The sequence below is a fragment of the Pundamilia nyererei genome, unplaced genomic scaffold (assembly GCF_000239375.1).
Source record: "Pundamilia nyererei isolate P.nyererei 1_Seehausen unplaced genomic scaffold, PunNye1.0 scaffold00002, whole genome shotgun sequence".
In the NCBI taxonomy this organism is placed as follows: domain Eukaryota; kingdom Metazoa; phylum Chordata; class Actinopteri; order Cichliformes; family Cichlidae; genus Pundamilia; species Pundamilia nyererei.
Genome location: NW_005187403.1, coordinates 5,974,052 through 5,982,577, shown reverse-complemented (window position 1 = coordinate 5,982,577; position 8,526 = coordinate 5,974,052).

Here is an 8,526-nt window from a genome sequence, read left to right as displayed (position 1 = left end):
ATGAATAAATCCTACTAAATATACAGGGATCAGGCATAACATTGACATGATAACACTGATCATATCTTCATCATGGCACCTGTTAGTGAGTGGGGGCAAGTGGACATTTTGTCCTCAAATCTGATGTTAGAAGCAGGAAAAATGGACAAGCTTAAGGATTTGAGTGAGTATGGCAAGGACCCAATTGTGAAGTACCGATGACTGGGTCAGAGCATGTTCAAAACTGCAGCTCTTGTTCCTGGTCTTGGGTGATCAATGTCTGTCAAATGTGAAAGTCCAATTAAGGAACAGTGTTGAATCAGCGACAGGGTAATGGGCAACCAAGGCCCCTTCTAATGGATAATACTAATAATTAAATTAATTGTGGAGGGTGCATCACAGTTTGTTGTGCATGGGCCTACATGGCAGCAGACCAGTCAGGATGCCCATGCTGATCCCTCTCCATTGCTGGATGTGCCAACAATGTGCATCAAAACTGGACCACAGAGCAATGGAAGGCCTGCTCTGATGGATCACATTTTCTTTTATATCACATGGATGGCTGGTTGCAGCATTTAGCTGGGGAATACCTGGCAAAGTTTTGGCATTTTGGAAGAATAATCCAGGTTTATCTACTGTGATTCATAGATATAGACATAATATAGTGGTCCATGTGTGGCCCTTTGCTCACTGTATTAAGTCAGTATAGCCCTCTAGAGAAAAATGTTGCCTACCCTGCTCTTAAAGGACAAGAGAGAGCAAGAGTCAACAACGTACGCAAACTAACCCACACTTAAAGGTCAAGTCATCTTTTTTCCCTTTAATTTATCACCTGCCTTTTTCTTAGCTCCACCTCCTACCACCTGGGTTAAAGCTTAGTCAAGCTTAGTCAAGACTGTGTAAGGCACATGTTTTATGTTTCAATCATAGCCTAGTGTTGCCTCTATATTATTCTAAAGATACTAAACAGAAACCTTTGCAGCTTCATAAATATTTGAATGTTAAAGCATAGTTATGCCATTTTGCTGGCTGCATATGGACACTGTTGTATCTTCTATGGCAGGGGTGCGATTTCCTTTGATGCTCTGTGTGGTTGCAGTTTATGTTCTACATACAGCGTGTATGCTTGAAATGCACCCACACACATTCCTTCTAACCCTGAGGCAGGCTGAATATAGTCTTTTAATGGCAGGAAGAACGCTGCCTCTTTATGTAAGTTAACGAGCTTTCATTTCATGTTTCATGTCTTCATTGTACAATTTTCGATCATCTTAAGGTCTAAGTAAAACCCTTCTTTTGTAAAATGTTGCTTTCTGTAACATTTTGCATAAACCCCCAGTTTATGCCTTTATTTCTTAGCAACAGTGATGATACATACAGAAAACATTGGGAGAGAAAGTAGTATGTGGTTATGCGGTAATGGACCCTAACCATTAAAAGGGATGCCATCAGTTTCTTCATAATCTGGAAAATAGGGCGGTTATAACAAATGTTTCAAGTAATAGCTGTTGAGAGGGCAAATGTACTCCTACTCCCAAGACCGCTGTGAGATTCTGGATTAACCTCATATATCTGATTGACACTTTGTGGACACTTAGTGCACCTAAATAGCAATGAACAACATTATGGTGAGCCACAAAATTACCAGACATGTAGACATAATAATAGTGGTTGCATGGTTTATCATCCAGTTGGCGAAATCCCCTGTGCAGGTGCGTGAGACACATTATTACCAAGTAGAACTTGAACGCAGGCTGAGGCCTTTCTGTGAGGAGTCTGCTTGTATCTGCGAGAGTCCTCTCTCGATACTCCGGCTTCCTCCAGTCCAAAGACTTGCCCGTTTTGGTAGCCTGTCCAGCATCTACCCTGCCTTTTGCCCATATGACTGTTCAGATAGCCTTCAACCTAACCATGACCCTGAATTAACTTGATGGATGAATAGATGAATGGATGGTTGGATGGATGGAAGTACAAAGATATTCTTAGTTCATGTTCGTTGTGTTGAAATAAAGCTATAAGTGCAGTTACACTGACCTGGTTTGAGTGGCAAACTATATAAGAACTCTTTTGCAGTGCAAGCTGCTGGCCTGGCCACAGGGAGTCATTGGGACCCAGTGTTTTGCTTTGACAGGTGGAAAAGAGAAGCAAGCAACTTAGGAATTAATTTGTGCTTGAAATCAAATGTGCAATTTGCAGCCAGAATTCAGAAAATCATAATAGGTTATCTGTATTGTTAGGTAATAGCTGGTGTTTATTTACCATGGGCACCAAAAGTATTTTTATATCTCACCATAACAGAAAGCTTAGTAGTGATTTAACCCCCACATAAACCTCCGCCTTCACTGACAAGCTGAAGAAAGTGGCTCAGAGCTATTTCTATAGCTAGTTCCTGGCAGTGGCCAGTTGAGGCTGGCTCCAAAAGCAAGTCAATTACCATAAATGCCTTGTGAAAATCCCCAACTCTTTAACTCGTTTCAGGTTGAATTTCGCTTTGTTGTTATTTGTTCTACTGGACAATGTAACGGGAAGAGGACCCAAATTTGGGACATTCAGAGTGAAAAACAGAGGTCCAACTTAAAAAAGGAAAAAGTTCTTGCTCGTAGGGGGTCATCTGATTGTTGGGGTTTTTCGCTCGACTACTGTAGGGTCTTTACCATACTGCTGTTGTGATTTGGCACTATATAAACACGATTTTATTGAATTGAATTGAAGACCCGATTTCAGTGACTGAAATGATAGTGTTTTATTAGTACGTTACTAAACACTTATAGGGGGCATTCAAATGTGAAAACTGAGATGGTGGTAGCTATACCTAAACTTCAAAACAGCAGTCATAAACCAATAGGGGATCACTGTCCATCTTTTACATACAGTCTGGTTTACTTAGCGAGGACACAGATGCATAAGAAGAAGCTTATTATTTTATTGTAATTTATTTTTCATCTAGAGGACCTTTTATGGCCGAGGTTGATGTAAAACTGTACAAGCTTACAAACATACACGTTGTCACAGCTGGGAGTACCCATGCAGCACAGACCAAGTATTTGATTTGCTGAGGTGAACATAAACTTACTTTTCCATCACGTAGCAAGTATGAGGACTTCATGAGGACTATCATTAAGCATGAGAAGCAAGGAGCCGTATGCAGGCATTGCTTTCGATGTTTATGCACTGAAACATAAACAGATGAGAGAGTCAACAGGCCAGGCTTAGGGCAGAGGAAGGAGTTAAAAAGCTCAGCTTTCATCTCTGGTTAAATGAAGCCTTTTGATGGATGCTTTCACTGAAACAAGTCACAGTGATGCCTAAGTGAGTCCCCTTCATAAAGCCCGGCTCTGGTTCTACACAGACCTGCTGTTCTAGCGGGAGGCAAACATGGGAAATTCTCAAAAGTCCATCTGTCTCTTCTGACCTGTTTGGTTTTCTGCAGGAAGTTCAGCCAGCGAATATAGGTGTGACTGTACTATGATATTAATGAGTTTTGTAGAAAGGCCCTATTCAAAAATAGCCCCAGAAAAAAGAAGAAAAAATACACTGCCCCACTGGAATTTCACTGGAGCTTGGGTCCTGCCTGCTTCAGAGAGATCCAAGAAGTGGAATCAATTATAAACTGCACACTTATATTCAGTTTGAATTGCTGAAACCCGAAACATCAAATGACAAATATTTCAGTACCCCAACCCACCCCTCTTTTCTTTTCTTCATTTTATTCCACAGCTGAAATAACACTTTCTCCCATACCCGGAAGCAAAAAACCTGAACAACAAATGAAAGTCAGAACAGAAGATATAGAAAATAGACATAGACAAATAGAAGTGCCCAGAGGCACTTTTACAGACTCCAGCTTTAGACAAGCCTATCATTAAGGTTTGGTTTACTGGGACAAGTGTGGCTTTTTCAGCCAGGAGGCTTCATATGACACAGGACTGCAGAAGACTGAATCCTTGTTGGGAAATGACAGTGGCCTCGGCCTGATTGCTGCCACTAAAAATATACTGCTGAGGATGGTTAAGGGCTGGCTTTGAGACATATATATATAAAGTTAATTATCGTATATGCTCAAAGAAAAATATAGTAGGCTATAGCTTGCTACTAATTTTCTCTGTGTCTTGACTATTAGACTTTCAGTAACAAGCCCTCTTCATGTAAAATGTTGATTATATGGTTGTATTTGTGTAGTTGTTCCATATTGAGGAAATATTACTATTTTCTTGTTTATTGTAAATGGACAGTTTAACCCAAAATGAAACACTCGTTTTTAACCTCTGCCCTGTAACCATCAGGATGTATACCTTCTCTCAAATAAAGACATGGAACTTGCCTTGTGGTGCTCAAATACATTTTTAAACCCAACAAGAATGTATCTTTTCAGAAATGTTGTCCTGATTATACAGAAAAAAAATCCCCACAGTTGTGAACAGTTGGGACACCAAAAGTAAAGTGATGACTGGTTAAATTATTTTAGAGAGCAGACAAACATATTTGCAGTGAAGATCTTAACAATTGGGCAACACACACCAGAGTAATCCAGATGGACAAATAGCCCCACACGTAAAAGGAAAATGAACTAGTTTGCAGGGTTAGGCAAATAGTAATTTGCCTAACCCTTAAGAATTGGCTCTGCAGCATGCATTGTGCACATGCAACCACCAGAGGTAGCATTGTTCCTCCACAGGGGTCTGTTCCTCCACAGACCCCTCGCTGCTCAGCTTTGCATGAACATTTGCAGTCTGGTGTGTGTGTTGAGGAATATCAAAGAAAAATACTGTGATACATCTTTGCTTCTCACTGATCCGAATTGTTGTAACTTTACTGAGTAGAGCATTCTGAAAACATTCAGGAATATTTCTAAATTTGAGAATGGTTTTGGTCATGCTGCTGGTTTAATGGTCAAGAAAAGACACGCTTCCACCTCTGCCTAAGACGTTGTGCCTTTTTTACATTGTGGTGTGCGCAGCCGGTGGCCACAGTCACCAAAGTGACTCTGAGAGCCTTCATTTACCTGGATCCAGGAAAAATGAAAGACAGCAAGGGGCAGTGGGAGGTTGTTTGTTGTACTAAAAATGAGAAGACAGGAAAGGAGGGTTGTAACAACACTGACAAGATTAGTATGCATGAAATAAGGGAGCAAAATGAAATGGAAGGAAATGTATTTAATTAGAACTGTAGGGATGGAGGGATTAAAGGGGCAAGAAGGTAGCTAGATAAGAAGCACAAAAGTGATAAAGACCACACGACAAGCACGACTGTGGCCTTCTTCTTCTCCTCTACACCTTGAAGAAACTACCCATGAATCCGGGTTTTGTGATGTAACAGTGTATTGACCCTTGGAGGCGCCCCTACCAAAAGAGAGTGTTTACTCGAACACGCAAGGACCTCTGAGCGCTTCACAGCCTCCTGTGCTCTGAGAGGACCAGCATTTGTTGACGGCCACTGAAAATGGCACTGGAATGGCCCGTCTCCCTCCCTCCTGCAGAAATAACAGAGGCACATAGAGACTGCATTCAGCATAAGTATAAGTCAGTCCGGCTACAGTCGGTCACGTGTTGCCTGAGGTGCAGATTAACATGGCTCCTCATGCAGTGGGAGTCCAGTTAAGCACAGGCGAGCTACGGCCTCTGAGAGACTGTTTGTTTGGAAGAGTATCACACCGTCTGTCATTAGCGTGGACACTGTTATCACATAAAGGCCAATTCACTCCTTAACTTAGATAGGGTATCATCACCACATGAAGGATCCCACTGAGAGCTGATGTCATGTCTTGAAATATCCCAGAGGTTAGACAGGCTTGCCTCATGAGATCAGGAGCTTTAACATCCCTACAAGAAAAGCTCAAAAAAAACAAAACTGTAGACTAAATGTCAAATGTTTTGCGTCTTATCACTTTTATTTCAGTGGTTTAACCTTGTATTGAACCATAAGCATTTAGAGTGAGGCCAGCAAGGATGTTGCTTTGGCATGTAGCTTCAGTGCAGGGTGCAGCATTAAATTGTTGGCATTAAATATCCAGCTCAGTGGCAAACCACATTTTCATCCAAAGGCCAGAAGTGACAGTTTCAAGAATTGGACATAAAACTGGAGGAGCTGTACCAGAGATGATGAGGATATACACCAGTTAACCTTATCTGTTTGTTTGAAAATTAAGAGAATCTGGAAAAGGTGACTCACTTGAAGGATGTGCTTGGCCTTATCGTAATGTCTCAGTTTAGTGTGACATTAACCAAACTTTAAGTGCGTGAACGTTTTGAGTTTATGAGATTTCTGTTATCTAAAAATGGGGTCACATCCCATAAATGTTTGTGAGGCCCATCACTAGTATTAACCATTAAAAGACCAAGAGGAAATCAATAAAACAACAACAACAAAATAAAGTAATCAATGAGCAGGAAGATCAGAAATGTGCTGCATTACATCACAATGCACAAACTAAAAGACACATCATCACCGTGCATAAAAACGATCCTCGCCCATTTTCTTTTTGAGCAGAAATCTTCACACTTCTCTTATTCACTCGATGAGAGAGTGGAAACCAACAGAAACTGACAATAAAGACAATATGAGGCAAGATGGTGGGAATGTGCAATAAACGCGCTTACTGTTACAGTGATGCTATGGAACAAGCGCCTTCTTTGTGTGCAAGAAAGGCAGTTATTCATACGGTGTTGTAATTATTTCCGAAATTATTTGCCTTCAACCTTGGATCTGTTTTAATGCGACAATTTTGCAAATGTTCATTTTAACAGTTTAACGCTTGCAGAGTCATAAAACGATTCGACAAGGTATGGGAGGGTGAAATCTCTGGAATATGTGGCTGCTGTGAGTTTATTGCTGCTTTATTATAAAGCTTCATTCCTTCTGTCCTTTTCCTGCTCTTATCATTGTCGCTTTGCTTTACCGGTGCCCTTTCAACCCACTCTCTGATGTCTGTCTTTAGTTTGTGTCACCCTTTGTTTGATCAATGTTACTTCTTCCTGTTCCTGAGTCTCTTCACTTGTCTGTCAGCCCATTTTCAGTTTGGGTTCCTTTGAAATCTGTTTGGACTTTTTGGTTTTGATGCTTTGGACTATAACCTTCCTGCATTATATCTGTAATGCCTTCTGTTCACTGCATAAGTATTTAAGTTTTGCATCTGCCATTCAGTTTGCAACTGCGTCCACACTTGGGCAAATCATGCTACTACGTTACGTCAAAACCTCAATGAGTTCCTTTAATCCTAAGGATTCTTCCACTCCTGCTCATGCTTTTACAACGCTGTTGCTCAAATAACAATAATCAAATAACTCTATTCAGTTAAGTTTTACTTATATAGTATCACATTACAACAACAGTTAATCAATGCGCTTTATATTGTAATGTAATGACCCTACAAGCATACAGAGTCAACACCAACAGTCTGATGATCCTCCCCATGAGCAAGCACTTGGTGAAAGTGGGAAGGAAAAATTTCCTTTTAACAGGAAAAAAAGACGTGTGTCAGAACCAGGCTCAGAAATTAGGTCAGACAGTAATTACAACCAAGAGCTACTGTGCTAATGTGTTTAGTTTGGTGTGCTGAAATTTAATGTTGAAGGACGCCAAAGTAAACTAGCGATGAATAAATGTGTTGTTCCTACTATCAGCTTGGAGGATACGTAAAAAGTTAAAGTGAATTCACCGAAATCTGAGGAGAATAATAAGGAGACTTGTTACAGATGACCTGAGTTTCGACCTGAGGTGTCGGACTGGTCGGTTGTTTACTAGTATGTCAGAGAAACACTGAGATTGCAGAGCACAAAGGCCCTTAAAAACAAGGATTACATTTTTAAAATAAACTAGTGCCACCTGGAAGCCAGAGTATTGACCTCAATATATTGTGTTTTCTTTTATAATAAAACTCTGGAGTAGCTGAAGTTGATTAAGGAACTTTTTTGAGATTCCTGTGAACAAGGCATTGATACAGTTCATAAAAAAAACACAGATATATTTTCCAGTATCCACTTGGGTTTAAAAAAATCCTATGATTTACAGTATTCCCTAGGTTTGCATACATTTCTGGACTCTAGGAAAGTATGTGAAATTTCATGCCTGTCCATCTGGCAGATGTCAAGCTCTTTCTTCCCTTTACTCAAGTGAATATTTTGACCCACTGGATTCAGCACTGCTGTTCCAAATTTCAAAACAAGCTACAGTAAATCAATGCATCCTTTGAATGCATCTTATTGCAAACCATTCAGTAGTTGTTCTGATATTCTGCATTGACCTGAACCAGGTCAACCTGATCAGCCATCAGCGTGGCTAAAATAACAAAATAAGCTAGGAACTACATTCAAAATCAGACCATGGGGAAATCACCAAGGCCAAAGTTTAACTCTCTACCTAGGAAAAATACATGAATTAAGGGAAGAGAGTCAGGGGCGCCTCCAGACATTTTATAGGTGTAGCCATATGGGGACCACTAAAAGTATTTGGGTGGCACACCAAAAAAGAAAGAAATCATGAAGGATATACAAAGTGACACAATATGATTGACAAAAATTGTATGTGCAGGAATAAATTACAAGTAAAAAA